General features: G+C 42.3%; 1 long non-coding RNA gene across 1 annotated transcript; it reads right to left on the reverse strand.

Moving 5' to 3' along the window:
* Window positions 1–1735: 1735 nt before the first annotated feature.
* Window positions 1736–10439, reverse strand: LOC140721826 (uncharacterized). Its single transcript, XR_012097474.1, has 3 exons — window positions 10320–10439; window positions 7941–7990; window positions 1736–1852 (listed from the first exon to the last, which is right to left on the reverse strand). It is a non-coding gene; the product is annotated as an uncharacterized lncRNA (long non-coding RNA).
* Between the last annotated feature and the right edge of the window lie 11911 nt (window positions 10440–22350).

Below are 22350 nucleotides of genomic sequence, written 5' to 3' on the forward strand. Positions count from 1 at the left end.
ACCCCTCCTTAGTCAGCTGTGTAGGCTAGGTCATTGCATGTATTTAAGGCAGAGCTTGAAGATTCTTGATTAGCCATGGCACTGGATGTTACAGGGAGAAGGCCAGGGAGTGGGGCAGAGGATCGGAAAAAATGATCAGCCATCATTGAATGGTGCAGTAGACTCAATGGTCCAAATGGCTGCATTCTGCTCCTATGGTCTTAATGAGAGGGTTCCATGGCATACAAAAGGCTGTGAATCCCTGTCCATGAGACCACAAGCTATTGGAATGGAATTGGGCCATTTGGAGATGGAATTGGGCAATGGCGGGCTTTCATTGTTGGCCTAAACACAAGCGTTGTGAATGGCAAAAGAGAATTTTTAACCAAAGAAGAACTTTCAGTGAAGTGGTGCTCTATTCAATCTATAAGGGGATCAAGAAAGTTGATCCACAACACTCCTGCAAACCCGCCCCTCTTCTGGACTCCATAAAGATCCTGAACTGGAGTGGAGACTGAGTAACTGCGAGGAAACCACTCAGTGAACGCTGCTGCTTACCCTACTGCAGACAGCTAAAGCCCTGACTCCAGCCAACATAGCTCCCTGGAATATAAGAGACTGACATTGTCAATCTTGCCAAACTCAATAATCACTGTGGTAAATTCTTGTAAACCTACCTTTTAACCAGCCTGGACTCCATGTAGAGCAGTGAAAGAATGGAACCGTAGTCTCGGGAATCTTCACATTGCCATGACTGAAACAATGATCAGAGAGTCAGTCCAGATCAGGACCTCAAGTCTATTATATCCACACACTGTCCAGCTCTGGTCAGTTCACAGGAAACTCAGTTTGTCCTCTTCCCCTTCCAAATTCTTGTGTGAATAACCATTTCCTCACAGATGAGTGAGGGTTTGTTTTTCTCTGCACCCACACCGTGGCCCCTCCAAAGAAGTGACATCCCCCACCTCTTTGCATGACATCCTATCAAATCTTACCCTCACTATATAAGTGCTAATGCAGAATGAAAACCATTCAGCCATTTAGGGTCAGACTGTACCCTTGAGTAGTGTAGCTTTGAACACATTCTTCTATGCAAAAAATTCCTCTACCAAACCCACCTAATTCATTTACATCTGTTTTTCTTGTCATTATTATGTGTTGTGTCATGTGGCCATGGCCGAACAAGGTCTTTCCATGATTGTTCTTCACAAACCCTTCTACAGAAGTGATTTGCCGTTCCCTTCTGCTGGGCAGTGTCTTTAAAAGATGGTGACCATAGCCATTATCAATAGTCTTCAGAGGTCGTCTGTCTGGTATTGGTGGTCAGATAACCAGGACCTGTGATATGCACCAACTGCTATACGACCATCCACTACCTGCTCCTCTAGCTTCATGTGTCCCGGATCGGAGGTGGTGGGGTGGGGGGGGGTGGTGGTGGTGGTGGTGGGGGTATGGTCTAAGCAGGTGGGACACCTTGCCTAAGGATGACCTGCAGTCTAGCGGAGGGAAGGAACACCTTACACCTCCTTGGGTATCTCTGCCCCACCAACCCATACATTTGCTTAGGCTAGGGAATTTAGAGGGCAATTAATATTGCTAGCTCACACATGGAATATAGTAACAACCAGGAAGAAGATGGGGATTCATTTACAGCATCCCATTAGGATGTAACTGGGAAACCCGGAGATGCAAGAAGCAACAGGAGCTGCTGAACCTAATGAACCTCACCTGCTAAATCTGTACCATCCTTCTGTAAGGTGTCCGTCATCCATCCACCGACCACTGCACCGAGTTTCAGAGCAATTCGTGCTCCTCCAGGGCTGATCCAGGACGGTGTGATTTTCACACGGATCAACAGTGGTGGAGTCTCCGACTGAGGGACAGAATGATGATATTTTTATGCAATATTCACTGATCATTCAGCCTTTACTATCCCCCACCCAACTCCATTCCTACAAGTCTTTGTGATGTGGGAGGAAAGAGGAGAACCAGGTAAAAAATATGTGGCCATGCAGGGAGCATGTGTTTCTGGGGGCAATTCAGGAAGGTGCGGGATAGATAAATCCCAAAGATGAACATATATTCTAAAGGAAGGATGAGGTAGCCGTGGTTGACAAGGGAAGTTAAAGACAGCATTAAAGCAAAAGAGAGGGCATAGAATAGAGCAAACATTTGTTGTAAGGTCAAAGATTGGGAAACTTACAAAATTCAACAGAAGTCAACTAAAAAAAATGAGATAAAAGATGAATGATGATGGTAGGCTTGACAATAACATCAAAGGGGATAATAGAAGAGTTTGTCAGATATATAAAGAGTAAAATAGAGGCTAGCATGGATATTGGACCACTGGAAAATAATGCCAGAGAGGTAATAATGTGAGACAAAGAAATGATGGATGAAGTTAATGAGTATTCTGCATCAGAACTTTGGAAGAGTCAGGGGACAGAAGAGAGTTTCCATTACTGTGGAAAAGGTGCTTGCGAAGCCAAAAGGTCTGAAGATCAGTCACCTGGACCAGATGGATAAATCACAGGGTTCTGAACAAGGCAAGTGAGAAATTGTGGATGAATTACAGTTGATTTTTCAAGAATCACTAGATCTGGAATGTTTCTGGAGCAAGGGAAAGTTGCAAATGTCAATCTAATCATTAAGAAGGGAAAGAGTCAAAACAAAGGAAATCAAAGGCCAGTTAGCCTGACTTCAGTGGTTGGGAAGATGTTGGCTGCGTATGATAAAGTAGCCAAAGTCAGTATGTTTTCCTTCAGGGGAAATCTTGCCAGACAACTCTGATGGACTTCTTTGAGGAAATAGCGGCATGATAGACAAAAGAGAGTCAGCGGATGCTGTTTCCCTGGATTAACAGAAGGCTTTTGACAAGCTGCCGTATATAAAGCTGCTTAACAATATAAATGCCCATGGCATTACAGAAAAAATACTAACCTGGATAGATCATTGACTGACTTGAAGCAGGCAAACAAATGTAATAAAGAATGCTTTTTCTGATTGGCTGTCGGTGAATAGTGGTGTTCTACAAGGGTCGGTTTTGGGACCATTTCTTTTTAGATTATATGTCCATGATTTGGATGTTGGAACTGATGGTTTTGTGGCTAAGTTGTCAGACAATAGAAATATATATGGAGGACAGGAAATGTTGGGAAAGCAGGGAGTCTGCAGGAGGACATAGACACATTGGGGGAATGGGCAAAGAAGTGGCAGATAGGATAATGTAGGGAAGTGTATGTTCATGCACTTTTGTAGAAGAAATAGACATAGATGGTTTATAAACAAGGAGAAAATTACAAATATGAGAGTTCCTAAGGGACTTGTGAGTCCTTGTGCAGGATTCCCTAAAGGTTGCCTTACACATTGAGATGGTAGTAAGGAAGGCAAATGAACTGTTACCATTCCTTTCCAGAGGGCTAGAATATATGAGCAAGGATGTGCTGCTGAGTCCTGGCCAGTCTTTGAATATTGTGAGCTGTCTTGGGCAACTTATTTAAGAAAACATATTCTCGTGTGGGAGAGGATCCAGAGGAGGTTCCCAAGATTTATTCTGGAAATGAAAGGATTAGGAGCATTTGAGGACTCTAGGATTTGCTAGCTGGGGTTTAGAAGAATGAGAAAGGATGTGATTAAAACCTCTTGAATATTGATAGGCCTAGATAGCGGGGATGTGGAGAGGGTATTTCCTTTTGTGGGTGAGTCTCAGACCACAAGGCAGAAACTCAGTATAGAACAGCATCCATTTATTACAGAAATAAGGAGGGATTTCTTTAGCCAGATTGTGATGAACCTGTGAAATTCATTTCCATAGATATTCGTGGAGACCAGTTCACTGAGTATATTAAAATAGAGGTTGATAGGTTATTGGTTAGTCAGGGTGTCAAAGCTTAAGGGGAGAAGACAGGAGTATGGGGTTGAGAGGGATAATAAATCAGCCATGATGGCGTGGTGAAGAAGCCTCGACTGGACAACTGGCCTAATTCTGCTCCTATGTCTTTTGGTCTATAGAATATTCAAACACCCAGCTAGCTCCCTGTGAGCAGGCAGCTCAGTCTGTCACAGAGAAGCTTACATTGATAGAATACTGATGATCTCAGAAATAAAATAAAACAGTTAATGCCAGAACAAAACAACAGGTTACAAAGCATCACAGAACTCAAGGTTCAGGATGAACACACTTCATTCAAATAATATTATCCCAAACGCTCAAATATGCTGAGTGCCCTGATTAACTGAATGAGAAATGTGGAAATACAGTGATTAATTTCTGAACTGGGGAAACAATGAGGTGCCTACAATCAACATGTTTCCTTTTATAAATTGATTTACTGGGCAATACATTAAGTTTTCTAGTTGTCCTGCAGCGTGGTGAGAAACTCTAACGAAGTGCCCATCTCCCTGTATGATTGATTCAATACTGCATTGAAAATCAGTCTGAAACTTCAGTCTGATGTCCCCGATCTGCATCTCAGAGCTTTCAATCAGACACAGTGGTATGGGAGTACAGAAAGAGGCTAAAACAGTTTAGAAAGAAGGACAGCAGATCACCCTTACTGAATTAGCCAGAGACGGAGGTATGAGTGAGGTAGGCAGATGAAACAAGGAGTGGGGCAGAGAGAAACAAAAAATTCTTGTGTCTTGTCTCAATTGTACAAATTGTAATGAATGCAGTCAGACAGAGAAATATGATGCAGAGAATGAGACCAGGTTTTGTCATGGGCTTATGATAGTGTCAAGCCTTAGTGTTGGGAGAAGAAGCCACCCATTACTAGTTTCAGATGAAATGGGAAGAGTTTGAGCCAAATTTACTGAAGATAAACATGGAGTAATGTGCAAGTGAGGTCATGCTGTTCAAAATGTGAACGATTAGATGGTTATGCGCATTGTGCGGTGCACAACAGGCTGCTCAACATCAGTGAGACATCAAAGAAAAGTTTCATGGGCAACTTTATAAGCTGTGTAAAGATTGGTGGCTTTCAACATATCCTGTTACTAACTGGGTTCAGACCACAGTAAGGAAGAAGAATCAGTAGAGTCTTTGGAATACACTCAAGATATCATTCTTGAATCATTTATAGCAAGACCAACAGAAGAGATAGCAATTCTGGACACGGACTTCAGAATAAGCACAAAAGATCAGGGTCACTAGTATTACAAACTTGTGTAATGGCCAAAGGAAACTTGCTGGTCATTTAGCGTTTTAATGAAAGGGCATTCATTAGGTGTGCAAAAAATCAAATTTGCAAAAATCATGAAAATAGTGAAAAACAAACTGCCCAAATTTACAAAAGGAAAATAAAAACTACCAGGAAACACAATAATAGCTCCATACTAATTCTTGTCCAGTGTGAACTCCTGGCATCCCCCCTACCCATCTGTCTCCCAATTGAGGGAATCAGCCCATTTTCTTTCTACTGGTATATACCTTCTTTAATTACCAACAAAGTTAACTTAAAACCACACATGTGTTAGACTATGATGCACCTCAGAATGACATTACATTCATACTACAAATTAAGCAGATGTATCTACAGTATACAAATAACATATACACATTTACTGTACATATCCTCATTACTAAAGAAATTGAATTTCATGAATGGCATGAAAGGCACCATAAAGCCAAGCTACACAAAATGCTGGGGAAACTCAACAGGTCAGGCAGCTTCTATGGAAAAAAATAAAGTATGTTTCAGGTGAAAACCCTTTGCAGGCCTACTGAGTTCCTTCTGCATTTTCTGTGTGCTGCTCAGATTTCCAACATCTGCAGGTTTTCTCGTTTGTGATAAAGCCAAATCGAGTGTAACAACTAGTTTCTGGATACACTCTGAGAACATACTGAGGAAGACATTGAAGTACATGCACTCAGCACAACAACAGCAGAATGACAAGTAAGACTGAGTGAGTGTGTGTGTGCGCATGCAAGTGCTGCGTTTATCAAGTGCTGTCTGTCGTGGCTGAGCACAGCAGTCAATATGCTCGGTTGCTTGAGAATGAATATAAAAACTCTGTTTAATACCTCCACCTGAAGGGGATTCAGCTGAGAAGGAGGAGCTTATTTCAGGAGAAACAGTAACAACAGTAATATCTCTGTGAGGAGAGACGGTTCTCCCAATTCAAAACCACATCGCTGTAGAACATACAGGTAAGGTAAAGCAAAAGTATGGTGGGAGGGTGTGATTTAGGAAATCAGAGCTGAAAAATGCAGTGGTCTACAGTATTCATTAATTATATTACAAAGAAAATCAGAAAGGCGCAATACATGAATGTTAAAACAGACAAAATCAAGAAATGTGACTGCGATATTTAGTGAATACACATACACAAAGTAAATGCAAACTGGAGAATTGTTGGGCAATATACAAAAACCAGTGTGTACTTGGAGGTGAAAGACCTGTATACCTGCTCACCCACTGAAAGGTCATTCACCTGGCCAGGCTTATTACTCAACACCAGGTCCAGTATGGCTCCACCTCCCGTTGGACCTGTAAACCATTCTGAATGAAAGTTTTGTACAGGTAATCATTACATGTATAGATAACAATTTCAGCAATGACATTTACCTTGTGAATGTGAAATAACAGTGTTCAGAAACAGAGCCAATGAGGACTTAGTTGCAGAATTGTTAACTCAGTGAGTCACCAAGCACACAGAGAAGGGAGGATGTTGTGGAAGAGTGGCAGACATTTGTCATTTTTTTCATGAACACAGATGAGGTGCCAGATGCACAATGGAATGCAATTGCTGTACACTTATCCAGGAAGGGCAGCAGAAATATGCCAATTAAGTAGAGTCCAGTGAGCTTAGTTAGAGCTTTACTGTCATTCTTGAGGACAATGAGATTGCAGGGCTACTCCACTCAGTGCATTACACCATGCTGGCAATTCAGTTACTAAAATCACGATTAAATATAAGAACAACGTCTGAGTTATTTTGAATGACATCAATGTCTGTTGTGAGGAACTACTGAAACAAACAAAAAATAAGCTGAATACAATTAAGGGACACTTACTGAGATGGTTTAAGCAAAGAATCATAGTGGGTTTGTTATTACGAACATAGTTTTTTTTCAGCAAAATACATATATATTGGTGAGAAACTGCAATTGCTGTTGACTCACTAGTCTCAAGTAAAGCCTTTTAAATGGCTTATACATTGTGAGCCCATCAGATCCAGAACTGGCTTGGGACAGGGAGAAGGTGATAATGGTGGCTTTACTTTGAAACTCAAAGATAATGACACCAGTATGACACTGGGATCAATACTGGAATGTTGCTGTTTTTCAAGGACTAGAGGGTTAGAGGACATCTTAATCACCCAGAGCGTGGTTGCAATCTGGATCACACTGTCTGAGTGCAGGGTGGAGGCAGATATTCTCATAAAATTTTGGAGGTTACTTTACCAACACTTGAATCGCCAAGTCATCTAGAGACAGCCAAAGCCTGGAGGGAATTCTATAACTTTCACGATGTATGTCGGTGATATTAAACCTGTTTCTGATTCTGAAATGGTTCATTCAGTAAATACCTGGGTGGAAATAGTTAACCTTTGATATGCAGTGAAAAGGGATTGGATCTGCAAGCATTAGAGTCTAGAAAAAAGGAAGGTGATCTTGGTGAAGCATTTAAGATTCTCACTGGGTATGACAAGGTAGATACTGAATTGTTTCCACCGCTGACAGAGTGTAATTTAAAACTAAAGTGAGTAAGAACTTGTACAAGAGGTTTGTGAAACTCCACAGGCTGGTGGACTACTAAAAATATTTAAATCAGACAACTTAATGATTGAACTGTTGCAGAACTGGGGCCAATGAGAAACTGTACAGATGGTAACTAACAGCGATACTAAATTCAGGTATCTGAAACCATGAAGCTGGAGCACTGTTGGTCCTCTACACAAACAGTAACATAAAAACAACTTCTGCTGTTGTACACAGTGTGTAGTTATAAATTACTCACTCAGAGAGCCCAGAGTCAGGAGCAAAACACTCATTCTACCAAGGGACATTCTGCAAAGGAAAACAAAATCAAAATCAGAGAGAATTGAGATATCGGGTGCCATGGCAAACTATAGACCATGAGCTGTCAATCTCCTGAACTCCAAAAGAGAAAAGTAACATCCCTCCCTCACAAGGACCCAGCAAACAGGCGTGAGAACCCATTCTCTCCCTCACTGGGACTCAGGAGCAATTTAACTTTGCTCCTTTACTGAAATCCTATAGAGATGGGAGATCTCTTTCTCTAACTGTGTGTGACTCTGTAGTCAGAGGTCAGATCTCCCTTTGTTCTTCCCTGCACATTACAGAAGTAAGAACTCTGTCTCACCTTCACCAAATCAGCACAGATAAGGGTGAGCTACATCACCTTTGTTTCCATAATAAAGTCCAATTCCTGGTTTCCAGTTGTTACATCAGGATGCTGCTTATTGACTATAGCTCAATATTTAACAGCAGCATTCTTACAGTACTGATCAAAAATCTAGACCCTGGGCCTCTGCAGCTGCCTCCGGAACTGGATCCTCAGCTTCCTAACTGGAAACCACAGCCTGTTGTACCAGAAATAATATCACCACCTCACTGGTGCTCCACATGAATGTGTGCTAAGCCCACTGCTCTACTCTCTTACTCCCATGAGGGTAGGCTTAGCTCAACTAGAATCTATAAATTTGTAGATGATACAAGCAATGTTGGCAGAATTTCAGGTGGTGACAATAGGGTGTGAGGAAGGAAGGTATGTCAGCTAGTTGAGTGGTGTCACAGCAGCAACATTGCACTCAATGTCGGCACGACCAAAGAGCTGATTGTGGACTTCTGAAAGGTTAAGATGAGGGAACACAAACCAATAATCAATGATAGATTAGAACTAGAGAGAGAGTAATTTCAAGCTCCTGGGTGTCAGTATCTCTGAGGATCTAAACTGGACTCGACATATTGATGCAGCTATAAAGAAGGAAAGACTAGTGCTATTTCATTAGGAGTTTAAGAAGATTTAGTTTGTCAACTAAAACTGGTACAAAAAGTAGACGGTGTTCTGACTGGATGCATCACCGTCTGGTATGGGGGCTACTGCACAAGGTCGAAGTAAGTTGCAGAAAGTTGAAAAATTTGTCAGCTCTATCATGGGTAACATCTTCCAGGACACCTTTTAGGAGCAGAGCCTTAGAAAGGCAGCATCAATCAGTAAGGAACCCCCACAACCCAGGAAATGCCCTTTTCACACTGTTACCATTGGGAAGGATGTACAGGCTAAATACACAAACTTAGTGATACAGAAACAGCTTCTTCACTTCTGCCATTGGATTTCTAAATGGACATTGAACCCTTGAACAACACCTCATTACTTTTTTATTTCTGTTATTTTCCACTGCTTATCGTAACTATTTAATAAACATATATATATATATAGATAGATAGATAGATACTTTATTCATCCCCATAGGGAAATTCACCTTTTTTCCAATGTCCCATATACTTGTTGTAGCAAAACTAATTACATACAATACTTAACTCAGTAAAAAATATGATATGCATCTAAATCACTATCTCAAAAAGCATTAATAATAGCTTTTAAAAAGTTCTTAAATCCTGGCGGTAGAATTGTAAAGCCTAATGGCATTGGGGAGTATTGACCTCTTCATCCTGTCTGAGGAGCATTGCATCGATAGTAACCTGTCGCTGAAACTGCTTCTCTGTCTCTGGATGGTGCTATGTAGAGGATGTTCAGAGTTATCCATAATTGACCGTAGCCTACTCAGGGCCCTTCGCTCAGCTACCGATGTTAAACTCTCCAGTACTTTGCCCACGACAGAGCCCGCCTTCCTTACCAGCTTATTAAGACGTGAGGCGTCCCTCTTCTTAATGCTTCCTCCCCAACACGCCACCACAAAGAAGAGGGCGCTCTCCACAACTGACCTATAGAACATCTTCAGCATTTCACTACAGACATTGAATGACGCCAACCTTCTTAGGAAGTACAGTCGACTCTGTGCCTTCCTGCACAAGGCATCTGTGTTGGCAGTCCAGTCTAGCTTCTCGTCTTACTGTACTCCCAGATACTTGTAGGTCTTAACCTGCTCCACACAGTTAATGGAACTCAGTTTTTCTTATCTATATTTATTAGTAACCTATTTTATCATAATGCTGGCATAAAGTTAACAAATATCACATGTGCTGGTGATATTAAATACACACACACACACACACACACACACACACACACACACACACACACACACACACACACACACACACACACACACACACACACACACACACACACACACACACACACACACACACACGAGAAAATCTTGAGCTTCATCAAGTGAAGCCTGCTTACATGAATTGTCATGAGAGTCATTGATGTCCAACGAGAAGGGACCACTTGCAACTTCCTCAGTCTCAGGGCAATCGGCTGTGAGTGGTGTTGGGGTCGGCAAAAGCTTCTGACACTGGCTTCCTCAGTAAATGGCACTGGAGCTTTCTAGCAGCAGTCCTGATATATGATATAGAAAAACATGCAAAATAAACAAATCAGTACCGCTCCACCTCCAATGAAATGAAAAGGGTATTATTACCAATGTAGTATTTTTTTCTGACACAAACTACATGAGATGTGGTTCAGTATTTAGTAATGTTCAGCAATGTGAGTGGATATTGGTGTTAAATATATTTAGAATTAGCAGCTGTGGACACTGTTAAGAGAGGGGGCTTCAAAAAGAGAAATCTCTGTCAGTCCACTAAAGGACCATCTATGTCTACATTAAGACAACAATTGGACCACCAGGGAGTTTTAGGATTCACCACTGTGTCAACTAGTACAGCCACAGCTTTTTGGCACCAGACACTCAAGTTCAATCCTGACCTCAGCTGCTTCAACTTCAAAGGTCATCAATTTGGCCTCCACATTTCCCTCAAATTTAGCTGATCCATTTCCGACACCTTCCACCCCTTCTTGATCTCTCTGCCTCTTTCTCTCAGGAGAGAGTGTACCCACTGATGTCAATTATAAACCCACGGGCTCTCACAGCTGCCTGGACTATACCTCTTCCCACTCTGTAACTTGAGAAAATTCCCTCCCCTTCTCTCAATTAGTCCCTCTGCTGCATCTGCTCTCAGGGTGAGTCTTTTCATTCCATAACCAGTGAGATGCCACCCTTTTTCAAAGAAAGGTGCTTCCTTTCTTCCATCATCAAAGCTGCCTACACCGACAGCTCTGCCATTTCATGTAGTTCTGCCATCACCCCTATCCAACCGCAACCCCACTAGGAATAGGGGTCCTCTTGTCCTCACCTACTACCCCACCAGCCTCTGCATCCAGCACATAATTCCCCATAACCCGTCATCTCTCCATACCCCACTTTCCAAAGAATCACTCCCTACGCATCCACTTGTCCATTTGTACCTCCCCACTTATCTCCCTCTTGGCACTTGCAAGCGGAACAAAGGCTAACCTGCCCCTACACCACCTCCCTCACTATGATTCAGTGCCCCAAACTGTCCTTCCAGGGGTGGCACCACTTCACTTGTGTATCTGTTGGGGTCATCTACTGTATCTGATGCTGCCAGTGTGGTCTCCTTTCCATTGGTGTGACTGGACTTAGATTGGGCGGTTGCTTCACCGAGCACCTATACTCCATCTGCCAGTAAAAGCGAGATCTCTCAGCAGCCAACTATATTAGTTCCACTTCCCATTCCCATATACTAGTCCATGGCCTCTACCACCCTGCTTAGACGCCATCAATGGCATGATCATTGAATTCTCAAACTTCTGGTGATTGCCTGCTAACCCACCACATTTCCATCAGCATTCCCCATTCCCCTCTCTCACCTTATCTCTTACCTGCCCATCACCTCCCTCTGTTGCTTCCCCTTTCCTTTCTGCCATGGGCTTTTGTCCTCTCTTATCAGATCTCCTCTTCTGCAGCCCTTTATCTAATTCATCTATTGTCTTCCTAGCTCTTTACTTCAGTCCTCCCCCCCTCCCATTTTCACCTGTCACGTATTACCTTGTACTTCTTCCTCTCCTCCCCCTACCTTCTTAGTCTGACATCTAATCTCTTTTTGCCAGTGGTAATGAAGGGTTTCTGTCCAAAATCTTGGCTGTTCTCCATTTTCAATAGATGTTGCCAGGCTTACTGAGTTCCTGCAGCATTTTGTGTGCATTATTTTTATTTCCAACATCTGCAGATATTCTCATATTGACTACATGCTATGTTGAAGTTGTGTAAGGCATTAGCGAGGCCTAATTATGAGTATTATGTGCAGTCTCTTAGTCTACAGGAAAGATGCAAGTAAGATTGGAAGAGTACAGGGAAAATTTACAAGGATGTTGCCAAATCTGGTGGACCTGAGTTACAGTGAATGATATAAAACACTACAGGACACTAAAAGCCAGAACAAATAGACTGAGGAACAGCTTCTACCCCAGAGCTTTGGCCTCCATCACACCACTCCCACAGAACAATGACTGAAACTGTGAGCACTCACATGCACACACAAGGACTCAAACACTTGCACTAATGGCACTTTGTGCATTACTGTGTTATTCCGGTGCTGCTGCAACTTATTTTCCTGCTACTTGTCTATTTAATACTGCTTTACTATTACTGTCTTGTTTTAATTTACCGCTTTTTTTAATTGCCTGAGAGGAAGCCAAACAGAGTATAATTGTATCTATGTATAATGACAATAAAGATCATTCATTCATTCATTCATTTATAAAGACTTTATTCCTTGGAATATAAGAGATTGAGAGGAGATTTGGGAGAGGTATACAAAATTATGAGGGGTATTGATAGGGTAAATGCAAGCAGGTTTATTCCAGTGAGGTTAAGGGTGAAAAGTTTAAGCGGAACTCGAGGAGAAACTTCTTCACTCAGAGGGTTGTGAGAGTGTGGAACAAGCTTGCAGCACGTGATGCATGCAAGCTGAATTTAAATGTTTAAAATACATTTGGATAGGTGCATGAATGGTAGAGGGATGTAGGGCTATGGTACCAGTGCAACGGTTTAAATGATTCGGTATGGATAAGATGGGCTTATACGACTCTTTGGTTATGACTTTCTCTGAATGAATTTTTGTAAAATACTGAGGAAGTTTACTAAAGTTGTGTTGGTAGCTGTCTATGCCATCCCCCATCTGCTAATACCAGTTGGACATTGCATGAGCTCCACATCCCATCTGTGATTTTCAAAACAATATAGATGGTATCTATATTATCAAAGTTAATTTTAAACATGTAATGAAAACATTCTACCAGCACGTTGATTTTGTTAATAGAGGAGAAAATACACTGGACATGGTTTATACTAACATAGCAAGTGTATATAATGTAGTTCCCTCGTCTCACACTGAGCTCTCTGATCGTTTGTCTGTAATTCTTATTGCAGCATACTAACCACTGATCAAACAGGTCTAACCAGTTCTAAAAGCATTGAAAGCATAGCCTGAGGGAGCAACCTCAGCATTTCAGGCCTTCTTTGAAAATATGAACCGAAGGATGTTCAGAAAGACTGCCAACTATGACAAACAGGTTAATGTTGAGGAATAAGTGGATTTTGTGACCAGCCACACGAGAATAACATCACAAAACACATCTGTATGAGGGCAAATCAGAAGTCATGGCTTATTGCAGAGGTCCATGCATGGCTGAGGGATTGTGATGCCGTGTTTAGATCAGGGGACGTGAGAACTTTCAGGAAAGCAAAAACTGTGTTTTTCACTCCATCAGGAAGGCACAACAGGAGCATTTTCAGTGAATAAAGAACCACTTCTACGATACCAGAGAAACAAGGTGAATATGGTATGGATTCAGAGGTCTACTCTGCGTGTCAGAGACCAGGACACCTCACTCCTGAAAGTACGAACGATTGGTTTAATGTACAGAACAAAGTGATGGAGAGAAAGGAAGCCAGGGGAGAAAACACTCCATCTGGCTAAAGATGAGGAGAGGAAGATCATGGCCAGAGTCAACCAACACAAAGCAGTATGGCCCTATTATATACCAGGACAGTTTTGAAAGACTAACTGTAGTGATCATGGATATATCAAACATCTCTTTGGAGCTGTCAGTTGTCTGCTTGGTTCTAAAGACAGGGTCAGAAAATGTTATAGTACCTTGTCTAAATGACTATTGTCTGGTGGCACTAACATCAACCATTATGAAATGCTTTGAGTGGCTGGTCATGGAGCACATTAAAGACTTTCTCCCAACTACAGTGGACGCTTTTACAGTTTGCTTATCACTCTAATTGATCCAATGATGATGTCACAGCCTCTCCCCTCCATTTTCTTCTGTGCTAACTGAAAAATGGGGTCTCAGATGCCACACTGCTGTTAATAGACTTCCGTATTGTGTTTAACACCATCACACACAAGAAACTACTGGGAAAACTGTCCTTGCTGGGTCTCAGCACGTCCCTCTGTTACGAGATCCTGGACTGCTTAACAGAAAGGTCACAGGCAGGAACATCTCTAGTCCCACTACAGTGAGCACTGGGGCTCCCAGGGCTGTGTGCTCAGCTGCTGCTGACACATGACTGTGTCACATGATTCATCTCAAACCATGTCATGCTGACACAACAGTGGTCATAACCTTATCAACAATGCTGATGATTCAGAGTACAGAGAGGACATGTTGTGTGTGATGGACAATAAACAAAGTCTGAACATGGAGATGACTGTGGATATTAGGAAGATGCAGATGAACCATCCCCCTCTGCGCATAAATGGCTCCTCTGTAGAGAGTTAAGTGCACAAAGTTCCTGGGAGTTCATATCATGGATGACCTCTCCTGGTCTCTCAATATCATTTCCTGGAATAAGGCAGAGCAGTGCCTCCACTTCTTAAGGATATTGAGGTAAGCAAGACTCCCCACGCTCCCCCCATCTTAAATGAATCTTACATGTGGACCATTGAGCGTGATTGACAGGCTGCATCTCCATCCGGTACCCGGTCCCTGTCACATCGATATGGTTCATACACTACCTTTGCAAATAAGCCAGGAGCTAAGATCAATCAAATCTCACGTTAAGTGGAAGAACCTCAAAACTCTTCCACTCGTAATTTTCTCTGCTCCACACACCCCAGTATGTCAGCCTTCCCCTGATTACTTCTCCCTGAACATGACTCGACTTCCGTATGAATCCACCTCGCACCTGCTTTCCTCAACCCTCAAGCCTTGCCTTCGCTCGTCTCTTCATTGTTTGCAGTAATTGTTTACAAATCTCTACAGGAAAATGCATTATTAATAATTTATTCAGTTGTCTTTCTTATTGTTTGAACCTGCTATTGCACATCTTCAGTCGTGCCGTCTAAAACTGGAACCACTCTGTCACTGAGTGAGCTGCAGAAGTCAGTGACTGCAACTGGGGAAGATGTTCATGGCTGCCCAATCTCTGAAGCCTTCCCCAAAAAGGGTACTTATGGAAAAGTGACAAGGAAGAAGAGTTTGCTGAAGAAAAATATTTTGTTGCCCACAAAGCTCACAGAGACAAATCCTAAAAGACTAGTACCTATCTCAAACAGGAGAAAACCTGAAGATAGTGGAAATCCAAGCAACACACACAAAATGCTGGAGGAACTCAAGCCAGGAGGCTACAGTCAACGGTTCGGGCTGAGACCCTTCATCAGGACTGCAGAAATAAAGTTTCAGGTTAGGGTAAGAAGGTGAGGGAAGACAGGAAGAAATACAAGGTAGTAGTTGAGATCAGGCGTGGGGGAGAAGTGAAGTACAGAGCTGAAAAGTTGATTGGTGAAAGAGATACATGGCTGCAAAAGGAGAATCTGATAGGAGAGGACAGAATTGAAGAAAAGAAAGGCGGATGAGCACCAGAGGGAGGTAATGGGAAAGTATGGAGATAAAGTGAGAGGAGGAAATGGGAATGGGGACTGGGGAAGGAATAGCGGGGAGGGCAATTTCTGGAAGTTTGAGAAATCAATGTTCATGCCATCAGGCTGGAGGCTGCCTAGATTGTATATATGGTGTTGCTCCTCCTACCTGAGTCTGGCCTCATTGTGGCAGTAGAGGAGGCCATGGAGTGTCATGTCGGAATGGGAATGGGAAGTAGAATTGAAATGGATGGCCTGAAAGAGAACCTGCTTTTCCCGGCGAAGGCATCTCCAATCTTCATTGAGTCCCACCAATAAACAGGAGGCCACACTAGAAGGATCAGATGCTGTAGATGGCCTCAGCAGACTCCTGGATGAAGTGGTGCCTTAGCTGGAGCCCTGATTGGCAGTGATGGAGGAGGTGTAGAGCAGCTGTGGCACTGTTTTCACTTGCAAGGACAAGTGCCAGGAAGGAGATTGATAGGGAGTGATGGATGGACAATGAAGTCACACAGGGAGTTATCACTATGGACAGTGGAGTGGAGGGAAATATGTGCTTGGTGATGGGATCCCATTGGAGATGACAGAATGTATGGAGAATTAAATATCGGATGTAGAGGCTACTGGGGTGGTAGGCAAGGATGACAAATGCTATCCCTGATGCGTTGATTGTGTATGGGGTGAGGACAGTCATGCCTGAAATGGATAAGATACAGTTGAGCAGCATTGATGCTGGAGGAAGGAAAGTCCCTTTCTTTGAAGAAGGAGGATATCTCATTAGTTCTGGAATGAAAAGCCTTATCCTGGGAACAGATGTGCCGGAGACAGATAAATTGAGAGAAAGGGATGACACTTTTACAAGTGACGGGGTGGGAAGAGGTATAGTCCAGGTAGCTAAGTGAATCTGTGGTTTTATATAAGACCATTGTCTGTAATAGCTGCAAGAGGTGGTTCAACTAAGTACAATGTGGAATAAATAGACCTGCTGACATTACAGTTTTTGAATTTGTTGTTTTGCATGCTTTACTATTTTTTCTGTGTTTATTTTACAGGCACCAATGTGAAAAAAGGAGTATGTGATTCACAAACAAAAATTCTCAGCTAAATCAATCAAAAATCCCTTGCTGTATTATTCCTATCTGTGAACAAAGGGTTGGGGCTTGAATACTTTTAGAAGGCACTTTAGTTAGATAGATCGATATACAATCCTGACAACATGAGACCTTGAAAGTGATTCCATAGGTTGTGGAATCACTCATCCACTTTGTCAGCAACATGATGTTTGAAGGCTAAAAATTGTCCTTGATCTGGTGGTGTGAGACCTCAGGCTCAATGGTCTGAAAAGTGAACTCCTTCATGATGGAGGCTGCTTTCTTGTGTCAGCGCTCATTTGGATGTGTTCAGTGGTGGGGACAGTTTTTCCTGCAATGGAGTGGTGGCACAGATTGAGGGGCAGGGGGAAGTCCTATTGCTCCTAGTGTGTTGTCTTCTTACCTAATGAGGTGGAGGGTCTCAGGAAGTAGTTGAAGTGCACAGTGTCCTGGTTTCATTCCACACACTGATCAGGAGATTAAATGACCACAGGAAACAGCCTCAAGGGGAATGTGGAGACAATAACGTGGGATTAAAGTAAAATCAGTGTCAACGGTATCAATGGACAGTACATACTCAGTGGGCCAAAGGGCCTGTTTCTGTGATGTATAACTCTGAATATCTAACCCTTCTACCCTCACCTTCGCTGCCTTGCACTTTCATGCCCTCCACATTCTCCACACCCCTCCCCCAGACACCTCACACTGTACCAATACCTCATGGTTCGAACTGAGGTGCAGGTAACATTCGGTGGAAGGTAAATGCTGTGAAAACCCCTCTGATCTCGATTTGTTTGTATCTGGTGCTAAATGGAAACAACAAAATAGGGCAAAATGAAACGGGAATGTTCATGTTAGATCTGTAATGGCCACAGAAGTAAGAGTGAATCATTTGGAATGTTTTGCAGAAAAACAGAATATTCCGCCCAACAAACTACATGGCATCTCTCTGACTCTGTCTCACAAGCCCCCCTCCCCCATTTCTGTTTATCTTTATCACTCTCCCTGTACTGGCTCTCCACACTATTCCAGGAACTCTGTCTGTTGGTGAATTTGCATTTGTGGTTTTCAACACGCAATACCTACGTGACTGAACCTTTGTTCCCAATCTGTGTGTTTTATGTTGCCGATAATTTCCTGTCTTTTGCCTCCCTCCCGTCCAAAGGAGTGGAGTGACATTTGTAATTTTCCTTTCCTCTGCAACCATTACAGAATCTAGTAATTTTTGGAAGATCACTCCCAATGCCTTCAAATCATTTCAGTCAAATCTTTCAGAACCCTGGAGGGTATTCCACCTCATCCCAGGGACTTACCTATTTTCAGAACTATCTAAGCCACTTCTTCGTAATAGCAAATACACCCACTTCTGCCCCAGCACTCATAATTCTGGCATAGTGATGGTGTCTTTCACAGTGAAAATCAAACTCAAAATACAATATGTTTGTCAGTCTTTCGTTATTCCCAATAACAACCTCTCCAGGGCACTTTTCACTTCTGCCTCTATCTTACTCTTTATATCTCCAAAAAAGCTTTTGGTATCTTCTTTTATATAATGTGGTAAATCACCTTCACATTTCATCTTTTCTCATTTCTTCTTTATTGCCTTCACTTCTTTTCTTTTAAATCCTCCAGATTCCAAATTATTGCTTTATTCCTCCAAATTATTGCTTTATTGTATGCCCTCTCTTTTGGTTTTATGCTCTTTCTGACTTCCCCTGTTCAGCCACAAGTGACTCATTCATCCTTTACAGTATTTCTCCATCTGAGGTACCTACCTGTCCTGCACCTTCTGAATTACTCCCAGAGACTCCATAATCCCTGCTAATGTCCCCTTCCAATCAACTTTGGCCAGGTCCGCTCTCATGCCCCTGTAGTTCCCTTCACTGCAATACTGATATATCTGACTTTAGCTTCTCTCTCTCAAACTGCAGTGTGAATTCTATCATATTATAATCATTCAACACCAAATCCAGATGTCGTTTCCCTTGGCTCAAACACAAGCTGCTTTAAAAAGCCATCTGTTTAGACATTGTACAAATTCCTTCCTTTGGGATTCTGTACCATGCTTATTTTACCAATCTAACTGCAAATTTAACACCTCCCCCCCCCCCCCAGCACCACCACATGGCTATCATTACATTAGCCTTTTCACATGTACTTTCTATCTCCTGTTGTAATTAGTAGTCCACATCCTAACTACCAAGGCTTGTATACAACTCCCATCAGAGTCTTTTTACCCTTGCAGTTTCTTAATACTATGCACAAGGATTCCACATCTTCCCAGTCCTATGCCAACTTTCTCTCAAAAATTTTCCTCCTCAGCCTCTTGCCCATTCAATACAATGTCTATCCTTGCATGTTAAGCTCCCAAATATGATCTTCTTTCAACCACAACTTAATGATGCCCACAACGTCATACCTACCAATTTCTAACTGTGCCTCAAGATTGTTGACATTATTCATTCAGTGTGAGCACTCAAAAATAACACCTTCAGCGCTGTATTCATCAGCCTTTTCAATTGTGCTCCCATGTTACCATCATTTTAAATTTTAAATTTAAACCCCTTCCTGATATTCTTGTCTTTTATGCACTCTCCTTCCCTTTTGAAAGGTTCATTCATTATCAAAGCATGTCTGAAACTTTGAAATTTGCCTTCTCCAGATAGCCAAAAAAAACAAAGAACATGTAAGCAATTCAAAAAGAAACACCATCCCCCATACAAAAAAGAACAGCATCCCGATCCTCAAGCCCCAAAACACATATAATCGACCCCCAAAATACAACCCCTCCTCTCCACTAAAAAAAGTTAACAGAACACAAACAAACGTTATCCCCCAATACCCTCCACACAAAATGGAAAAGGAGCAGGTGTTAAAAAACAAAGAATATAAAAAACATACGTCAAAAGAAGCCCAATCCATAATCCTATGATATCATCAACATTCATTGAAAGAGAGGGAAACTAACACAAGAGGCCTACCCACCTGCCATAGCGAGCTACTTGGCGATAGGCTGCTCACAGATTCCTTCTCTGTTAGAGAACAAAACAAAGGCCGTCAGTGCTAAACTCTGGCTCATCTTCCACATTTGCCATTATCTCAATCGTTGATGCTTTAATTGGTGAATAATGGATCTTTAACTGGCAAAATAGAGCGGAACATCAACCCATCTCAAAGATTTTTTCCGAGCACGCACTCACTTCCTGGAATCTTCTCAGAGAGAGAAAAGTGTTGCATCACTCAACCAGTTTCCGAGCTGTAAATTACAGGCTCTAACAACCCCAGAAACATATTTATGGGGAAAAACTGATGTAACGGAAGTTTAAAAAAAACATTTTTGTGAGCTATCTGGAAGATGTCAACTGAGGAGTCATTGTGCATTGGCCCCATCTTGCATGGCTGGGGGATCATGTTGCTACATTTAGATTGGGGGTGGGGAGGCATAACAGCTTTCGGAGAAAGAAAAACTGTGCTTTCCACTCCATCTGGAAGGTAAAATGGGAGCATTCTCAGAGAATATAGAACCCCTTCTGTGATACCAAAGGAAAGAAGCTCATGTGGCAGGCAATTCAGATTACAGACAAGTCTACCCTGTGCGTCAGTGACCAGGATGACTCACTCCCCAATAGCCTGATTGTCTTTTATGTTCAGTGTCATGCACAGAACAGAGTGCTGGTGAGAAAGACACAGCAGGGAGTGGATACTATATCTGGCTGAAAACTGTCCTCACTGGGTCTCAACACCCTATCTGTAACTGGATCCTGGATTCTTAACAGACAGATCACAGTTATTCTGTGTGGGTGGCAACATCTCTAGTCAAATTACTCTGAGCACTGACGCTCCCCAGGGCTGTGTTCGCAGGCTCCTGCTGATGCACTTCTGTGTCGCAGGATTCAGCTCAAACCATGTCATCCAGTTTGTGGATGACACAATAGTGGTGTGTCCTCATCAGCAATAATGAAGAGTCCGAGTATAGAGATGAAGTGGAGCTGGTGGCGGACTGGTGTGAGAACAACCAGCTAAGACTGAACGTACATAAGACCAGAGAAATGATTGGGTACTGATCACTCTAAGGTGCTTGGCGTGTACACATCTTTTCTTGCTGGCGCACTAAGGAAGTGTAGAAAGAATTACCTTTATAACGATCGACTTTTGTACCCGAGAGATTCAGGGAATTTAGTAACTGCCACCCGTGACTGCTGGTGAATTCATAGTATTTCTGTTCCATTCGTGGATACTGTTAATGGATTGATAATTCTGAATTTGTGTTAATTTCAAACTCCATAAATTGATATTCAAACAGACTTGCTCCTGAACAAGGACTAAACAGCAGTTGTAGGAGGAAACCACCCACCACCAATCCCCTCCCAGCCCCCACCAGGTCCTAAACTCCATCCCAAAGAAAATTCTTTGTGCAGTTCCTTTGTGCGCCAGTAGCAAAAGATGTGAATGCATGCTCATATGAGAGGCAAACTCACTCTGGTTCCTCAATATCACCTCCCGGAATAAAAAGGCACAGCTGTACCTCCATTTCCAAAGGAGGGCCAGAAGCTTGTGGGGAGGACTGTGAGAATGGGGTCATAGCGGTCTCCTCAATAACCATCGGGAACATATATCTGGACCGCAGTGTACATGCGGCCCTTAGTATTATTAAAAATACCATCCATCCATCCAACATCCTCTTTGACAGACTTTCTACCATCAGGCAGGAGACTCCGATGCATTAAGACAAGAATGGTCAGGATGGGCGACAGTTTCTTCCCTCAGGACATTAGGTGGATGAACTCACTGCCATATTATATTTAAAGTGTAACTGGTTTATTCATTCTGCAGCCAGGAATCTTTCATTTATCCATTTTACTTTGTGTATTTATACATAATTCATTTGCAGATTTTATTCTTACTTTCCTAATTTATTGTGTGTCATGTGCATGACTGTGCTTTACACCCTGGCCCAGAGGAATGTTGTCTCCTTTTAATGGTATATATGTACATATTTCAATGACAAACTTGACTTGACAAACCTTTATCACCATCTCAGCCATACACTGCATCTACTTGTATTCAAACTGCTCTGTCCTCTGCCTTATCACTCCAGTTTTTCATTTCCCTGCCAAAGTAATTCAAGCCCACCACAACAGCTCTAGCAAGCCTGCCCAGGAAGAATTTTGCTCCCTGTGGGTTCAGGTCTGAAATGTTAACTGCTTATTCATTCCAAAGATGTTGCCTGACCTGTTGAGTTCCTCCAGCATTTTGCATGTGTTACTCTGGATTTCTAGCATCTGCAGGATCTCATGTTTATGATTTGCCAGGTCCGGTGGTACTATAGTTAAATTGACTGCACCACCCCTCCAAAATGAAAAGCTGAATGCACCTTGAAAGACCATTCTTTTGAACTATTAGTTATTTAGTTCTGTACCTTACAAAGTTTAATTCATGCTCTGTAAT

The sequence above is a fragment of the Hemitrygon akajei genome, unplaced genomic scaffold, assembly GCF_048418815.1.
Source record: "Hemitrygon akajei unplaced genomic scaffold, sHemAka1.3 Scf000062, whole genome shotgun sequence".
Classification (NCBI taxonomy): Eukaryota; Metazoa; Chordata; class Chondrichthyes; order Myliobatiformes; family Dasyatidae; genus Hemitrygon; species Hemitrygon akajei.